General features: G+C 36.1%; 1 pseudogene; it reads left to right on the forward strand.

The window, feature by feature from the left end:
* Positions 1 to 12777, forward strand: part of LOC104220486 (butanoate--CoA ligase AAE1-like) — a 72305-nt pseudogene extending 59528 nt beyond the window's left edge.
* Positions 12778 to 19934: the final 7157 nt, after the last annotated feature.

The raw sequence follows: 19934 nt of genomic DNA on the forward strand, positions 1-19934 counted from the left end.
AAACAAAAAAAAAAGGCCAAAAACCCTAAAACTATACTAAGTCATCCGCCACCCCCCCTCATTTTCCTTCTTCTTCCTCAAGCTCCAAAACACCCCATCCATGGCTGCCCCCCCACAAACCCCAGCCTGCAACGTCGACCACCCTCCCCCACGAACACCCCGTCACACTCACGCACACACGCACCAACAACTCCATAGCTTCCCTCCTCCATCAAGCTTCGTCATCGTCGAGTTTGAGCTCATCCATGGCTTCCCCTACTGCGTTCAGCTGCTTCTCCTTCTTGCTGCGTTCAGCTGCTACTTATTTTTCGTGTTTTTGTCGTCAACCCGTCGCGCTGCTGCTCCGTTCTCCAAACAAACAGGCCGCCACTGTTGCCCGTTTCTGCTTCCCGCGGCTACGGCTTCACGTCGCTTCTGCCGATGCTTCTTCTCCCGACGTCCTCCTCGACAAATTGCTGCTGCTGCTCATCGCGGCAGTAGTTGCTGCTGTTACTCTTTTCCTCTTCGTTTCGTCAAAGTTCGAAGGTTTTTCGTTGAGTCGAAGCTCGGACAAATTTGTTTACAATCGAGTTCGTCGTTGATTCATCTCCGGTTAGTTGTTTTTGAGTTTTATTTTTTGTCCATATTTCGTTTTATATTTCTCGAAGTTAAAATCGTTAAATATTTGATCCTTGTTTTGTTCGTTGTTCATCGTTGAAATAATTTTCTAGTGTGTTCATGTGTTTTGATTGAATTAATTTTCAGATTTCAAATGGAAAGTTAATTAGTGGTTTTTCATGTTTATTTCATGTTTGTTTTATTGTTTAAGTAAGAATTTGTTAGTTTGATATTTGTTAGATTCAAATTGAAATTTAATTGATTATTTCTTCAATTTGTTTCATGTTGTTATATATTTTCCAGAAATTATTAATGTTGTTTGAGTCATTTAAATCCGTCATGTTTGTTGTTTTAAAAAAATATAGATTTCATTCATGTTCATACTTTGTTTGGATGATCTTGAATCCGAATTTTGTATAGTTTGATTTCTTGTTTATCATTTATGATTATTTCTTGAATTGGTCTCATAATCTTGTTTAAAGTTTAATATAAGAATTGTTTGTTGTAATGTTGTTAGAGTAGTTGATTTTAAGTTCAATATTATTGAATTTAGAAATCTAAATATACTTGTTTGTTGTTGTTGTTGAATCCGAAAATAGGATTGTTTGTTGCTAAAATATTGTTCAATCAAATTTTAGTTGTTCTTTGTTGTTCAATTTGTGTTCATGTGATTTGTTGTTGAAATGTTGAAGAAATCATGTTCATGTGATTTGTTGTTGAAATATTGAAGAAATCATGTTCATGTGATTTGTTGTTTAAACATTGTTACAAATTGATCATATTGTCTATATTTTGGTTAAGTTTGATTAATTGATTGTTATAGCTGATGGGGTAGTTTGGTAATTTGTAGTACGTTCGGGGGTAAAATAGTAATTTGCAATAAGGTCGGAGGGGTAGTTTAGGAATTATACATTTTGTAATTTTTTATATGAAGCATGGGGGACAAAATGTATTGGGGTGGGTTGTGATATAATTGTTTAATATAAAGGGGGGACAAGACAAATTTTAGTGTGGGGGAATCTTTTATTTGTTTATGTTAGGCATGGGGGACAAAATATAATGGGGTGGTGTGATATGTTTATTTAATGTAATGGGGATGAGTGTGAAGATAATGGGTTTGGTAGGAGAAATGGGTTAATTTTAATTGATTAAAAAATTTATGGGATGAGATATATATAGAAGTCTTGAATACAGATAAGAGAGGACAGAATACAGATAGAGAGAAAAAAAACGGACAGAAAGAGAGAAAAAAAGAGCTGAATATTTAAGAGAGAAAGCAAAATTCCGAAAAATATTTTAAACTTTCAAATAAAAAAAAACTAAAAAATAAATCTTCTGTTTTCTTTCATTGTTTGAAATCAGCATTAATTGTTGTTGTTTCATACAAGCTGGGAGCTTTTGTTTTTGGGATTACTGCTCCACTGGTTTGCAAACTCTGTTCCTGGGTTGTTATTGTTGCTGGACTGTTGTTGCTGTGTTGTATTGTTATTACTGCTGCTGATTCTCATCTTCATTTTCTTTTGCTTCCAATATCAGGTACACAACTGACACACTGGTTATTGTAAACTGAAACATGTAGCATGAATACGAATATGAAGAGTTGAAGTTTCAGATTTATTTTAATTATATTCTAAATTTTATTTGTATATATAAATTGTTTAGCTTACTCTAATCAGAATCATGTAGCTGTTTAATATATATAGTGAAACATCAGATGATAGCTTAACGGACGAACTATCTATATATTGCCTAAAAATAAATAAATGGTGTAGTAACTTCGTCTAGTTAATTCGCAATTGTTGGATGATTACCACGTCTCAAAAACACGTTAGTTTATCAAAATAGACCATTTTGGAACTTGGAGGAATGTTGTTTAATTAAATATTATTGGTTAATTTCAGCATGTAAATAAATTAAGACATTTTTTTATTTTATTTTGTAGAGACAAATTTAATAGAAAATAATGTAGGCATTTTAGGATTGTCTTTTAAAAATAAATGAGACGAGCCTCGCCGAATAAAAATACAAAATTGTGGGGCCCTCGATAAATGTTTAATTAAAATTAATTAGACTTTGGGATGAGCCGTTTAGCAAAATTTCACGGCCTTACCCAGAAATAATAATACGTTAATTGCTTTAGGCGCGCATTTTAATAAGCTTACCTTCTTAAACTCGGGTGTGCATTTCATGCGACCCAAATCCAAATCCCAAAACATTGAATAAATGTACTTCGGATTGCGGGTGCATTTCATGTGATGTAATTCAAAGACATGTTTAAACAATGTTCACATTCTTTTAAAATAATAATAGTAAAGCGGTAAAAAGTTAAAATTGGCACATAAGTTCATATTTGTATTAAAATCAGATAAATAAGCCGAATATGATAGTTGAGCGACCGTGCTAGAACCACGGAATTCGGGAATGCCTAACACCTTCTCCCGGGTTAACAGAATTCCTTATCCGGATTTCTGGTACGCAGACTATAATATGGAGTCATTCTTTTCCTCGATTCGGGATTAAAATTGGTGACTTGGGACACCCTAAATCTCCCAAGTGGCGACTCTGAAATAAATAAATAAATCCCGTTTCGATTGTCCTTTAATTGGAAAAAACTCCTTCACCCCTCGCGGGGCGGAAAAAGGAGGTGTGACAAACAGTCCATCCCGAATTCTAAATATTCAATTAAACATTTATTGAGGGCCCCGCAATTGATGCGTTTTATTGGACGAGGCTCATCTCATTTATTTTTAAAGGACAATCCTAAAATGCCTACATTTTTCTCTATTAAATTTGTCTCTACAAAATGAAAGAGAAAATGTCTTAATTTATTTACATGCTTGAGTTATTATAGTTGAGTTTCGAATATGATTCATAAAATCTGAAAATAATGCAAACAGGATAGTCCGTTGCCAATGCGGGCCCATGCCCAACGTGTATGGCATAAAACTAGACTTGGGCCATCTTATTCACATGTTACTACCTAGTTACATTATACTAGGCATGTTTACAGTTTATCAAATTAAAAAAAACTTAGCAATCTAATTTTAATTCTAGACCATTTACATACTGAAATTAACCAATAGTATTTAACTAAACAATATTCCTATAAGTTCAGGAATGATTTATTCGTTTGATGAACTAACGTGCTTTTTAAAACATGGTAATCATCCAACAATAACAAATTAACTAGACGGAGTTACTACACCATTTATTTATTTTTTAGTCAATATATAGATAGTTCGTCCGTTAAGCTATCGTCAGATGTTCCACTATATATATTAAACAACTACATGATTCTGATTAGAGTAAGCTAAATAATTCATATTTACAAATAAAATTCAGAATATAATTAAAATAAATTTAGAACTTCAACTCTGCATTTTCGTATTCATGCTTCATGTTTCAGTTTACAGTAACCAGCGTGTCAGTTGTGTACCTTATATTGAAAGCAAAAGAAAAGGGAGATCAACAGAAATTCAGTAGCATACAACAACAACAACACCCAACAACCAGTAACAACCAGCAACGAGAAACCAATGACGGATTTTAAAATAAAAACAAAAATCCAGCAACATCAACAACAATCAACGGACAGAAGCCAAGGGAATCTTTTCAGATTTGAAAGACTAATTAATGTTCTAACCCTTAATTTCTTAATCCGTATATCAGAATACTTAAATTGTATATCAGGTGTATACTACTCACTCTTTTAATTTCCAGAAGGTTATTATTTGTATTTTTGGAAGTCTTAATATTTTCGGAATTTTTCTCTCTCTTCAATGTTAAGCTCTCTCTTTCTTCTTTCTGTATCTTTTCTATCCTCTTTTTTTCTCTTGTCCTCCTTCTTCTTAAAAATCTGATCAAGTCTCTTATTTATTTCCCATCCCAAACCCTTTAATCAATTAATAAAACAACCATTTTCTCCTACCAAACCCACTACTAGTTAAAAAATACAATTATTATTTATTTAAACAACTTTTCTTGAGCCCCGCAATCCCACTATGTCTTGTTCCCCATGCTTACATTAAACAAATACATTATTCCCCACCATTATATCTCGTCCCCCTATTATTGATTATTTTAATATTATTTTAATCCTAATTGACAGTTCACTCAAAATAAATAATTGTTCAGAATTTTAATTCCAAAAATACCCCTCTAACCTTACTGAAATTACCATTTTACCCCTAAACGTACTGCAAATTACCAAACTACCCCCATCAGCTATAACCAATTCACCTAATTAATTTCAACCAAAATACAGCAAATATGACCAATTTCTAAACAAGTTTCAACAACCTCAAACTATATGATGAACAACAAAGAAACAACATGAATTATTTTGACTGAACAATGTTTTTACACAACAAACCTATTTTCAGATTCACCAACAATAACAAACAAATATATTCAAAGCATGAGCTCAAATTCAAATTAAACTTTGAACAAAATAAATAAACAGATTTAAATCACTAAACTCAAATAATCAATTGATCTTTAAATTAAATCCAACAAAATTATAACAAAGATACATGATTCAAACTAAAAAAGTTAAAAACTTAAAACATAAACTCACATTAAATCACTGAATTAACATGAACTTCAAACAAAAAATGAACATGAATTATATCCAAATTAAATAACAAAGAACGGATTCAAGCGATTTAAACTAACACTCTTCTATATTAAAATTAAATCCTTTTAAACAAACTGAAAAATAATTAATTGAATCTTCAACTTAAATCTAACAACATTATAATTAAACTAACAATTTCTATCTAAAAAAAATAAGAAAAAAAAATGAAACAAACTGAAAGATAAAAAAAAAACGATGAACATGAAATTAATATCAAACATATCTAATTTTAGATCCGAAAATATCAAACAAATTACGGACAAAAATGAAACTCGAACCCACTAACCGAAACGAAATGACGAAGAACTTGGATGAAAACAAATCTGTCCGGAAACGATTATCGCACCAAAATAACTCGACGCCGAAGACGACCACGAACGGACCATCGAAGAAGATGGTCATTTGGTATCCGTCGAAGCTGGACGAAGCAGAATCATCGAGCAGCAGCAATTCGCCAGTAGCCATGGCAGAAACACCACGACGGAGCAGCAGCGACAGTTAAGCAGCAACAACGACGGGTGATAAAGAAGAAGCAACATGCGGCAACAATGGTGAAGCTGGAAGAAGCAGAAGCATCGGGCAGCAACAAAGGACGCAGTCATGGCAGCAACAGGTGACGAAGATCTACGAAGAAGAAGCAACAGGCAGCAGCCATGTTGGACGCAGCAGCCATGGTAGCGAGGAGTGACGAAGAAGAAGAAGCAGCAACGTTTGGAGCTTCGACGAGGAAGAAGAAAACGCAGCGAGGGGTGGTTGTTTGTCGAGGGAGGCAGCCATGGTTGATGAGGGGCGTTGGAGAAGAAGAAGAAGAGAGTTGTTTGGACGTGAAGGAACAGAAGCAGCGGGTAGCCATGGTTGGGTTTTGGTGAAGCTTTGGAGAAGAAGAAGAGAGGGGGGGGGCGGATGGTTAGGTCTTGTTTTTTTTAGGTTTAGTTTTTTTTTTTTTTTTGTGAAATGTAAGATAGGGAAATAGGGGTGTTGGGTATTTGGGTTATGGACTGGGTCGACCCGGTTTGGAATGGACCGGGTCGTAGGGATGGTTGGATATTTTTTGGACCTGTGGTTTGAATTTGAAGAAGAGGCCCAATTCCGATTTTCTTTATTTTTTTGCTCTCTTTTCTTCTTTTATTTTTCTAAAACTAAATTCTAAAAATCCTTAAACTATCATATAGAACTAAATTAATTTATAAAAGCGCAAATTAACTCCCAATAACAATTAACACACAATTAAGTAATAATTAAGCATAAAACTGTACAATTGGACATTAAATGCTAAAAATGCGAAAGATGCCTATTTTTGTAATTTTGATTTTTGTAAAACAAACTTAATTGCTAACAATTGTAAACTTAAATCCTAAACGCAAATGCGACGTATTTTTTATATTTTTTATTAATTTATAAAATAAACATGCACAGACAAAAATGCAAACAATACAAATAACACAAAATTCACAACAATTGCAAACAACAAAAAAAATTGTTTTATTTTTTGGATTTTTTTCGGGAGTAATTCTCATATAGGGCAAAAATCACGTGCTTACAGCTGCCCTATCCTTAGACTGATCTGGGATTGCAGGCTATACATGAATAATCTCTAGGACCTGATCAACATGCACTCGCTGCTCAGGAGTGCGTGCGGCGGGAGTCTGTGCTCCTCCCCAGGCCTGAGATGTAGTTGCAACAAGGGGAAGCAACCCTACCTGAGCCAGAGTGGTGTACATGCTCATGAACTGTGCAAGAGTCTCCTGGAGGGTTGGAGTACTAGTAGCAGTAGGCGTATCAGGTTCCTGAACTCCGGCTGGAACCGCTGGTGGCACCTCGGTGGTAGCTCGCGTGAGTGCTCTAGCTGCACCACGTGCACGTCCTCAGCCTCCACCCCGACCCCGACCTCTGACGGCTCCAGTAGGGGGTGTGAGTGCCTGATCATCTTTGGTAGCACGTGTCCTCACCATCTATGAGAGAATAGAAGAAAAAAGTTTAGAATTGTGATATCAAAAATCTCGCACAACAAGGAAATCAAATTAAGTGGAATTATCCTAAAAATTACATAGCCTCTCGTAGATAAGTACAGACATCTCCATAACGATCCGCGAGACTCTAATAAACCGTCTTGTGATTCATGACTCCTATGAACCTAGAGCGCTGATACCAAGTTGTCACGACCCGAGTTCACCCTCCGTGAACTGTCGTGATGGCACCTAGTCTTTACGACTAGGTAATCCTAACAAATTGCGGAAAAAGAAACAACAGAAATAAACTAGGCAAAACTGTAGAAAAATATCAAAATGAAGCGTTTAAGATGCCGCTCGGCATATACAATACAACTCTCAAGCTGAAACTACATTTCCCAAAACCCGGAATCTCATAAAATCACAAGCTATTGAATATCTACAAGTGTATAACTCCAGAATGTCTAAACAAAAGTAAATACAGAAGGGCTAATACTATGACAGAGAATGGAAATGGACTCCTCGATCTGTGGACGCAACAGATATACCTCGAAGTCTTTGGAGAATCGCCTCGCCTCAAGGGTAGTAGGTCTGATTCGAAGTACCTGGATCTGCACATGAAAAACATGCGCAGAAAGGGCATGAGCACAGCACAACGGTACTCAGTAAGTGTCGCACCTAACTTCGGTCGAGTAGTGACGAGGTCAGGGTCCTACTGAGCTTAAATGATAAACAAGGTATAATAGTAAAGGATAAGACAATATAATTAAGTGCAACAGTAAGAAGTAACACAGGATAGAAAGAACAACAACAACTAACAGAGACAAAATAATCACAGAAAGGAATACAGCTCAACGTAGGGATAACAACCGAGGATCTCCCAAGATACCGTCTTGTAGTCCCAAATATAATATCCAGTGGATCTCCCAGGTTCCGTCCCGTAGTCCAACTCATAATGCACGGGGATCTCCCTAAATACCGGTCCGTAGTCCTAAATGTAAATACTCAGTACTGGGAGAATCTACCAGGTGCAGTCCCGTAGTTCTAACATAAAAGTGCAGGGGATCTCCCAGAATACCGATCCGTAGTCCCAAAGTAAACACACAACAACAACATGAAAAACACTCAATTCTATTCATTTACATACCAAGGTAAAATAGGTATTTCTAACCTAGCATGCTGCACAGAATCCAAATAAGGCAGTTTGAGCAAGTAAATCAATTAAGTCAATTAGACTCAAATCTATTCAATTCAATTACATAATGTAAATATAACTTCAAGTAATTGATTCCACAAATAAATTCTAAGCTAATATGCGAAATTAGGTAAAATGACCAAAATGCCCCTAGGCCCACGTCTCGGAATCGAGTAAAAGTTACGGATTATGAACCCTCATTCACTCACGAGTCTAACCATACAAAAATTATCCAAACCCAATGTCAAATCCCCAATCAAAACTCGAAAAATAGGTTTAAGAACTTTTTCCAAAATTTTCTCCAATTTCTCACCCCAAACCGAATTTAGATGATGAATTCATGTTTAAATTAATGGGTTATAAGCAAAAGGGAGTTAGGAATCATTAACCAATCGAAATCTCTGAAAATCCCTCAAAATCTCGCTCAAATCCGAGCTCCCAAGCTCTAGTTTTGATAAAAATTGCTAAACCCTCGACTTTGAAATTTTATATTCTGCCCAGATAAATCCTTCTTCGCGAACGCGGAAGGACCCTCGCGTTCGTGAAGCACAACTTCGCTTGGTCTAGTTTTCCTTCATTGCGAACGTGATGTCCCCGTCGCGAACGCGTTGACCATCTTCCCCTCCTACGCCAACACGAGACCATCTTCGCGAACGCGTAGGTATAAGACCTCACAACTTTGCGAACGCGGGACTACCTTCACGAACGGGAAGCGTTAAACTTCCACCAGTCCCAGCTCCTCTTCGTGAATGCGAGACCCCACTCGCGAATGCGAAGAAGGAAACCAGAACTGACCTGCTGCAATTTTTTTGCAATTCTCTAAGTTCCAAAAATGACTCGTTGAGCATCCGAAACACACCCGAGGCCCCCGAGACCTCAACCAAACATGCCAACCAATCCTAAAACATCATTCAAACTTGTTCCAACCTTCGGAACGCTCAAAACAACATCAAAACACCAATTAAATATCGGATTCAAGCCTAAGAACCCCAAAAACTCTCAAATTACACTTTCGATCAAAAAGTCTATCAAACCTCATCCGAATGGCCTGAAATTTTGCAAACACATCACATTCAACACTACGGAGCTACTCCAACTTCCATAATCCCATTCCGACCCCAATATCAAAATCTCACTATCGAACCGGAAACTTCAAAAATTTAACTTTCGGCATTTCAAGCCTAAATAAGCTACGGACCTCCAAAATACAATCCGAACACGCCCCTAAGCCCGAAATCACCCAACGGAGCTAACGAAACCAACGGAATTTCATTCTGAGGCCGTCTTTACACTGCCCCGACTACGGTCCAAATTCTAAAGCTTAAGCTCTCTTTTAGAGACTAAGTGTCCCAAAACACTCCGAAACTCAAAACCAAACATCCCGGCGAATCAAAATAGCAAAAACAAACACGGAAAAAGCAGTTAATAGGGGACCAGAGCATTAATTCTTAAAATAACCAGCCGGGTCATTACAAATACTACCGGTAAGACAAGGGGAAACTCTAGACTATCTATCAACCCACCACCCTAGTTTCGGACCTCCATCTCTCCTTGGTAAGCTGAGCAGATCCATATTCTGCCTAATCACCTCACCTCAATTCTTCTTAGGCCTTCCTCTATCCGTCCTCTGACTCGCCATGACAACCTCTCACATCTCCTAATCAAGATCGGGGCCTCAAAGTCTCTCCTCCTCATATGTCCAAATTGAATTCCTTTTTAATGTTTTTATGTGTATGTTCTTTCTTTCTAATGTGTAATTTTTGTTAGCTTGCAGAAGTTTCGCGGGTTTGTAAACTGATAGTAATTCCCCTAATTTCAGTCTTTCAAATAGTCCACTCAACTTTACAAGTGCGTGAGGTCATTTCCAAGCCTTGCCTCCATTTTCTCCTTTAAAATAGAGTAAACTTTAAAATGGAGTAAAGTTACTCCAACCATTACTCCATTTTTTACTTAAAAAAAAATATTCCATTTTATATTCTTATCTCTCTTCAATATTATATTATCTTTTATTTAAATTTTATTTTCTTGTTTCTATTAAAGAAATTCTATCTTTTTTTTTCTTTTTAAAATATTCATCACATATAATTTATATTCCTTTCTTATATTACCATTTAATATAAACTTATTTTGCACCATAAATTTTTAAATTCCATAATTTGTAAGAAAATATTATAGATTATATATATTAACGGATAATTCAAATAAAAGTGAAATCATTAAGATACAACATAATTAAATACATATTACATTATGGTAAAATTCAGATTAAAGAGATAAATTAAAAGAGTGAAATAATAAAAATAATAATAAAGTAATATGGAATAGTAATGGAGGAGATAAATAGTGTTACTCCAAATTTATCCCCAACGTTGGAGACCAATAACTCCAAAAACCACCTGCATTATAACAAATGCAGTTGGCGTGGGAGCTGCCCTAAGACTGGATATTCTTGTGTGAAACTATTTATGCACATTATATAAAAAAAGGAAATCTGGATGATGGATGAGTGTCTCAGATGTATTCATGTTTGCCAAGTTTTGAGTGGTATAATTAGATACTTCCATGGAGGAGACAAATTAAAAGCTCTTTCCTATATTCTTTATCTTGTGAGAAGTTAAGATAGAAGCAAGAATTTGATGAAATTGTTGCCTAAGCAATATTGTAATTACTTTACCCGATTTTTTGCTCCTTAAAACTTAAAATCACTTCTAACAGTTCAATATAAGTCTTGGGCCTAACTCACACCTCAAAAGGGATCTCATCCCGGCCCAATATGGGATTCATTGCATTCATTACTAACATGTTAGTCTGATCACTTACCAGCACTTTTATCTAAGCAGGACATTTTAATCAGTCATTTCTCATTGTTGTAAGTTTAAATTCTTCGATAGGTTGCAACACTAGCCCCTAATGTACCTGCAGTGCAAGAGTTGCATTTCGCAGTGCCAATGGCAGGAGCAGTGCTTTGTACATTGAATACACGCCACGATTCAGCTATGGTATCAGTCCTCCTAAGACATTCAGAAGCTAAGCTCATTTTCTTCGACCAGCGGTTATTTGAAGTTGCTCAAGGAGCACTGGATCTTCTTATTGATGCCAAAACAAAACCTCTCCTAGTATTAATCCTTGATCCTGAAAACCTCCCTCCTCCTGTTGCTACGCCCAATGTTCATGAATATGAAACTCTTCTGGCAAGTGGATGCAGCGATTTTGCAATAAAGTGGCCGTTGAGTGAACTTGACCCTATTAGTGTTAACTATACTTCTGGGACAACATCACAGCCTAAAGGAGTTGTATTCAATCATAGAGGTGCATATCTCAATTCTATTGCTACTTCTTTTATTCATGAGATGGGCTCTATGCCTACATATCTTTGGACTGTTCCAATGTTTCACTGCAATGGATGGTGCCTTAATTGGGGCGTGGCTGCACTTGGTGGCACTAACGTTTGCCTTAGACGTGTCTCTCCAAAGGACATTTTTGATAATATATCCCTCCACAAGGTCACACATATGAGTTGTGCACCAACGGTCTTGAACATGATAGCGAACTCACGTACAAGTGACCGCAAACCACTTCCTCACAAGGTTGAAATAACGACAGGTGGTTCACCACCGCCTCCTCATATCATTTCCAAGATGGAGGAGTTAGGCTTTTCTGTATCTCATATATATGGGCTCACAGAGATTCATGGTCCCTGTACATCTTGCCTCCGGAAGCCAGAGTGGGACTCATTGCCTCCTGATGAACGATTTTGCTCTGAAAGCAAGACAAGGAGTGGAACACTTTTTTACTCAGGAAATTGACATTAGAGATCCTGACACAATGGAGAAGGTGCCAGATGACGGTAAGACATAAGGTGAAATTATGATTAGAGGGAACTGTGTGATGAGTGGATACTTAAAAAATGTTAAAGCAACAGAAGAAGCGTTTAGAGGTGGATTGTTTCATACTGGTGATCTTGCCGTGAGGCATCCAGATGGTTACATTGAAGTTAAAGACAGGATGAAGGACATTATAATCTCGGGAGGTGAAAATATTTGCTCGGTTGAAGTGGAAAGAGTTTTGCTCAGTCATCCGGCAGTCCTTGAAGCAGGTGTAGTAGCAAGACCAGATGATCTCTGGGGGCAGACGCCTTGTGCATTCGTCAAGTTGAAGGAGGGATTCAGTGTTGGTTCTGAAGAAATAATCAGCTACTGTCGAGATCATTTGCCTCATTATATGGCTCCTCGGACTGTCATTTTTGAAGATCTGCCAATAACTTCCACTGGTAAGATACAAAAGTTTATCCTAAGGGAAAAAGCAAAGGCGTTGGGCAGTCTTTGTTCAATAAAACAAAGCAGTCATTCTCTGTATGCATCTGCTGAAGGTTAGAAACAATTCCACTCCTATTTCAATAATGGGTCAATCTTTGGCCCTTGCTATTGTCAATCCAGTATTCTGAAAATATCAAAACCAAAGCAAACATATCTATGTGACTCAAATTCTGTCAGGGCTTTAGCTCTAGTTACCTTGAAAAGATCAACTTCAAAGCAAACAGATCTATTGACCAGTATTAAATCATCCTTCTTTGCCTGCTTTATTTGAACCATGGCTCTATGTAACCTGGATTACTATCAACATCCACTAAACTACAATCTGCGTTCATCCCAAAAGCCGTGGGCATAGAGTTTAAATTGAATACGAACAAGCCAGATTAATTAAGTTTGCACCTCCGGCGAGCCCATATTTGGTGCATATTGCTTGAGGAATAACCTGAAAACAAAGAATAGCAGGAGGATCACAACATCATGCATATTAAGATATTAATTGAGGCCAAGCAGTAAAAGTTTTGAACTCCAAGACACAGTCCGGGGGTTTCACTTGTATAAATCCTGGAGTTTCACTTGCAGCAATTTGACTTTTTTAAGTCTCCAATTCAGTTTAATGCTGTATTCTGGCCCGGCCTAAATGGGCCAAACGGGCCGGCCTACGGGCCTAGGCTTAGCGGTCCCGGGCCTCACGGTCCCGGGTTTCGTGGGCTCAACGGGTGGAACCGGCCCGTGACGGGCCTAAGCTCATATGGTCCTGGGCTAAACAGGGCGGGCTCGTGGGCTTAGCGGGCCTAACAGACTTTTTTATTTCCGGGCTTTTTTTTTAAAATTTTTTTTGTTTAAGGCAATTTCTTGTAAACCATATCATGGTTATATAAATAATATATATGTAATATATATGTAGAAATCTAATTATTAAAGTGCTTGACGAAAAAGTAAAATAACAAAACAATAGTAAAACTAAATTGCCATGCATAATAAATTAATAAGAAAGTACAACATGAAGCATAAATACGTCTAATAATTTTAAAATAACACAAATTGTTGAAATATCTTAAAGACGAATTTGCGGATAAATACCATCAACACAATACGTTATATGCCTCCTTAAAATGCCTGTGGTACACCCTGAACGAAAATTTAAGACTCTTCCACAGTTCTTGCATTTTAATATTTGGCCTTCTTCATTTTCTTCAAGCACTTCATAGTAGTGCGAAACAAATAAGCGCACTCTTTCCGAACGAGGCATGATGTAACTTGAAAATTAAGATTGAGACTTGAAGTCTTGAAAATTGGAGATTGAGAGAAATTTAGATTGAGAAATGAGTATTGAGTATTTTGAAGTATATATATATATTTTCTTGTAGTATATATTGTATGTTATGTATATATATTACCTTATAAATTTTCTTATAGTACCATTGACACCAGGATCTACGTAGGCGGGCGGTAGTCCGCACAGCCCATCCAGATCTAGCTGCTTTAGTACACTTTAAAGGTTGGCGGTAGTCCGCACGACCAATAAGGATTCGAAATATACGGAAATTCTATTATAGTTTAATGACTGTATGGAAGGATCTATATCCTTTTACCCAAGCAAGGGGCCTGTCTAAGCCCGATACATACTCTTACTGAGCCCATGTGTCTAGCAGTTCTAACTGTGAAAGAGGTAGCCCTTTTGACAACTTCAGCGGGCTTTAATGTCACAGCTGGCTAGACGTAGCCACTAAGGCAAAGCCAATAAGAGTAGTACCAGAACCGACTGTACCACCATCTTGGAACCAAATCAAGAAACTATATTAAAATTTCTTTATATTTTGAAAGAGTCTGGATTCTTCATGGTTAATATGCAAGAGAAATTAGTTCTTCAACATAGATATGAATCCGTTTAGCCGGACATAGTCACGGCTGGGGAGAGAAACTAAGTATTTAAAATACTAAAGAGAAAAGAGAATAAGTACCTTGAAGGCCGAGAAGCAAGGCCCTGAAGATGAACTTCAAAACTTTTATTTAACTTCAACTGATTTACAAACTATAAACTAAATGTTTACAAAGGGGGTTGGTTGAGAGAGAGAGAGGAGAGAGAAAGTAGAGAGAGAGGGGGGTTCCGGCTCCTCTTCTTCAAATGAAGAAGCCTCCTTATATAACAAAAAAAAAGAATCTAGAATAGTAAATTGGGTCCCACATCTGGGTCCCTACACAGTGTTTCTACTGTAGTTAAATAGTATTTCTACTGTGGATGAACAGTGTATCTACTGTTTAAGTGGGTCCTGGCGGCTGATAAGCTGTCAAGTCTTCTTTTTGTCCAAATTGTGCATTTGTTGGAGGAATTCTTTCACCTTGTCGATATCTCTGTCAGATAGTATCATTTTTGGCTGTATTGGTTGTGTATCTTCTACGAGGTCATCACCACTCGTTTCACTTCTCATTGAAGTGCCTGATTTTTCGCACTGATCTAGTGATTGGAGCAGATTTCTTTTTAATCCTTCTAAGTATTGATTTATCAAATCAATTTTATCTCCGTCTTGAATAGAGATTCTTCGAGCAATATGTTTAACAGTGCTTTCTTCTATTATCCTCTTTTGGGGGGCCGTTACATATAAATGGATTTGTGTTTTGATAGAATCTAATAATTCTTGTCCATATAACATTTTTGTTTTGGGATCAGTCTTCATCAATTTGTCCCAAAAATTGTTGTAGAATACCCTATATAAACAAGAGATTTGTTCTTCCGTATAACCTAATTCCGGAGTCCATTTATGGATCCAGGGGATAGAAAATTCAATAAAGAAGTAGATTTGATCAATTTTTTCTAGGTAGCAGATATGATCTGCGTGATATAACTCTGTTAAGAACGGCGAAGCTTTTGTCCATTCTTTGTATAACTTTAGAAATGGTTCGGGCAAAATCTTGGTAGTAGGACCGTGGTATGACCACCAGTTTAAAAACCAGTTAGGGATAGGTCCTGTAAATACCTTTGCGCATACTTTGATAAACCAAGTATGCTTATGTCTCTCATTGTTATAATAAAGCACCCTATCAAATGCTTGAATATAATCCCAATAAGTGAAATTCATAGGTGATTTATTAAGGCTTATCTGCCTTTCTTTCATTGTTGAAATACCCCATTCTTCAACAGATATAATCTGTTTGATAATGACTTTTGAAAAGTTATAAACATTTTCATTCGTGTTATAACCCGAAAAGTGCTGGAATTCTGCACTATCTGTACTGATCAGGATAGTCTCATAATAGGTGCGGGTTTTATACGATTCACCCGAATAGTATAACCCATTAATCAGATATCTCTGAAATATTTTCCACGGTTCTTCTTTTCTCTGAATCTCAGAGTTTTCAAGGAGAAATATCATTTCTCTCTTTGGTAACTTTTCATATGACTTGATATCGTCATTGTCTTCTTCTTTAGCAATTGAAGCAAAAGTATCACTTTGCTTTTTGGATGCTAAATAAGCCTGCAGATGTCCATATAACAGACTATCTTCTGGAATATCTTCCAAATGTATAGAATGTCCTGAGGATTCACCTGTATGCGGTACCTTTGAGTTTATCAAACTCTTTTTCCCTCTTTGTATTACTGGGGAGTTTGATGAGGATCCGTATGACGATCCCTGAGAATAAGTCCTACTAGGGGAAGATCTTCCCCTACCTCTGCCCCTGGTGACCCACGAAGGGTCCATTCTGCAGAAATTGTAAATCATCAATTAACTGAAGAATAGCAGTAATTTCATCAGAATTAGAGTATTCTTCTTCCATATTATCAATTCTGTCAGGCATGATTTTATCAAGTATGAGTTCCTTTAAGTCTCTGTTTAAATTAATCACTCTAAGAATAGTGATCAATTCCTCGTTATCAAATAGCATGGTATAATAATTCATAAATTATTCTAAATATTCCCGGGATAGAAAATCCGGAAGGGAATTATCAATTCCTTTTTTGTATTGTATTTCAAAATCGAAAGGTGCTAGCTGAGCCTGCCATCTAGCAAATATTAATTTAGAAGCATCGTGCTTAAAATCTTTGTCAAACATGTATTTAACAGATTGAGCATCAGTTTTTATCAAAAACTTTTGGTTGTATAAGTCGTCTTGAAATTTTAATACACACTTAACAATTGTTAACATTTCATGCGCCACAGTAGCGTATTTCTTCTGGGCTTCGGTCCATTTACCAGAGTGAAATCTTATTAAGTATTCACTCTTATTATTGGGATTTACTTGTTTCAAAATCCCTCCATATCCAACATTAGACGCATCTGTCTCGATAATCTTTTGCCAAGTAGGATTGGCAAGGGTTAAACAAGGTAAAGATTTAACACGCCCTTTAATACTTTTGACTAACTCAGTATGTTGGTTAGTCCAAGGGTGTTTATGATCTTTCTTCAGCCGATCGTATAGAGGGGCTAGATCTCGTGACAAACTTTTATAAAAAGGGGATATATAATTCAGACTTCCCAAAAATCTTTGTAATTGAGTCCTGTCAGTGATAACATCAGGAAATTTTGAGGCAAAATCAATAGATCTTTGTATTGGGGTAATTTTTCCCTGGCAAATATTATGACCTAGAAAACGAACATTTGTTTGGAATAGACTCATCTTGGGCTTAGAGATTACTAAACCGTTTTGTATAACAATTTTCTTGAAAATATCAAGATGCTTAATATGCATCTCCAGAGTTTTAGAAAATACCAATATGTCGTCAATATAAACGATGATAAAATCCAAATATGGGTTAAAAATATCATTCATAATTTTTTGAAATTCAGAAGGGGCATTTTTCAAACCAAATGGCATAACATTCCATTCATATTGCCCAAATGGAACATTGAAAGCAGTTCTATAAGTATGCTCTTTAAATATTTGAATTTGCCAATAACCAGATTTTAAATCAAATTTTGAAAATATATTGGCGTCATATAACCTAGATAGCAAGTCCCTTTTATTAGGGATAGGATACCTAATCCATTTTAGATGTTTATTTAATGGTTTATAATTTATAACTAAGCGAGGAATACCTCGTTCCTTTTCTGCCGCATTATTAACATAAAAGGCAGAACATGACCAAGGAGATTTTGAGGGTTTTATCAAACCCTTTTGTAACAAACTATCAATCTCGTTTTTGCAGAATTCAACTAGCTCAGCATTCATCTGGCAAGGTCGAGATTTAGTAGGAATATCATCCTCAGAGAAGGTTTCTTCGTATGGAAGAGTTACAATATGCCTTTTCCTGTTCCAAAAGGCACTAGGGTGATCGGCGCAAACATCAACGGCCATTTTTTCAGCAATCAATTTAATCTTCTGCTGAACTTTAGCAGATTGTATAGTATCGAATATATTCATACTAAGAATTTCTAATTGTAATGAATCAACATGCCTTTGTTTCATATTAATCAAGGCATTAATATCTCTAGTTACGGGATCTGTAACAAAGGAATAACTTATCTTTTTATCTTGATAAGTAGCAGAAAAACCATGTTCATCTATATTATTAAACGGATAAATAGCATTAATAAAAGGTGTTCCAAGTATGATTGGAGGGTATAACTGGTTTTTTACCAAAAAGAAGAAATGTGGAATACAGACTTTATTCTGGCAAATATGAGTATTAGGCAATTTGTACTCTATATCTAAAGCATGACCAGAAGCGGATTTCACCAAATGAGTAGTCTTTTGAAAATATCTAGTAGGAATCAATCCTTCCTGAATGCAGCTTACATCTGCACCACTATCAATCATAGCTATATCAGTTATAGAAAAATTATTATCAATTAAAATAGTACATTTAATATACCATTTGTGTGCAGTAACAATTTGCATCATACCTAAAAATAAATCAGATTTTTCATCAGAAATTTCTTTTCCTTTATCATTAGAAAAATCAGAAATTCCTTTAGTCGAAGATTCAGGTAGAGAATTATTTTTCTCAATTTGAGTAATACGGTGATCGCAAATCATTTGATTTTGCTTAAGAGACTTAATATCCCTTTTCAAATTCTCAATTTCTTCTTTTAAATCATCAAAAGAAGTATCTCGACTAGGTGTATTGGACTTTTGAAGTCTTCTATTAATTTCAGATAAAGAATATGGTGCAAAATTTTCAAATTCGTTCTTGTATTTTTCAACAGATTTTGAACTACTAGAACTGGAATTTGCAGCTAAATTAATAATTTTTTCACGAAGTTTTTCATCAGCAACTTCTTTTAAAAGTTCTATTACATTGTCAGATGTAATAGTTTTTATATTAAGATTATCAAATTGTGATTGCAATTTATAAAATTCGTCACTATCACAAGTACAAATATCACCTTTGCAAGCAGTGCAAGAAGTATCAATATTTTTATTATTATCAGAAAAATCAATTAACTCAACTTCAGTTTCAGATTCAGTCTCTGAGTAATAGTCAGATTCTGATCCCGAAGTGTATAACAAGCCATAAACCTTATCGTGTAACTCATCATCGAGTTCTAAGGTTTTTAGCTTTTGAAGCTTGCAATTTGGAGAAATATGACCAAACTTTCCACACTTATAACATTTAATATCAGCGAGATCTCGTTTGGATCTATTCTTCGCAAATCGAGTAGATTTCCGATGCGCTTTTCTAGTATCACGTTCTTCCTTAGGCCTATATCTAGACCTTTTTTTCTTATACGGGCTGTCCGGGTAAGGATACCTATGATATTTGGTTTCTTCTTCCTACTTTGAGTGGAAGTTCCGGGTAAACCGAATTGGGTACAGAAGTCTCCTAATTGGGACTTTTCTTTAAGCTTATCAATCTTAAGTTGTCTAGAAAGCCTTAACTCATTACACAATTTTAAACCTTCTTCTGTACAAACACCTATAAGCTTACCATAGGTATAATTATTATACATAATCTCGCCGCAACTACCTTTTAACACATTCCTCACTCTTTCAGCAAATAAGGAAGGGAGACCATCTATAAACTTGGCTTTCCAATGCTCAAATTTATTGTCGGGTAGTTCCATAACTCTACTCATAAAAGTGTCTTTATACCATCTAAATTCACTAAGGGTCTTACATCTAAGCCCATTAAGTAAAGTTCGAATGGTCTGATGATTCGAGGTAAATCTACCATTGAAATGCTCTAAGATAGTAAGGATAAGGGTATAAACTGCATCTTCTCTACCCATTACTAGAGCCATACCTATATTATCAACACATTCGTCGGTTGCCGTAGCATTAATAACGAACGCCTTTTCCTCTACAGA

The sequence above is a fragment of the Nicotiana sylvestris genome, chromosome 2 (genome assembly GCF_000393655.2).
Source record: "Nicotiana sylvestris chromosome 2, ASM39365v2, whole genome shotgun sequence".
NCBI lineage: Eukaryota > Viridiplantae > Streptophyta > Magnoliopsida > Solanales > Solanaceae > Nicotiana > Nicotiana sylvestris.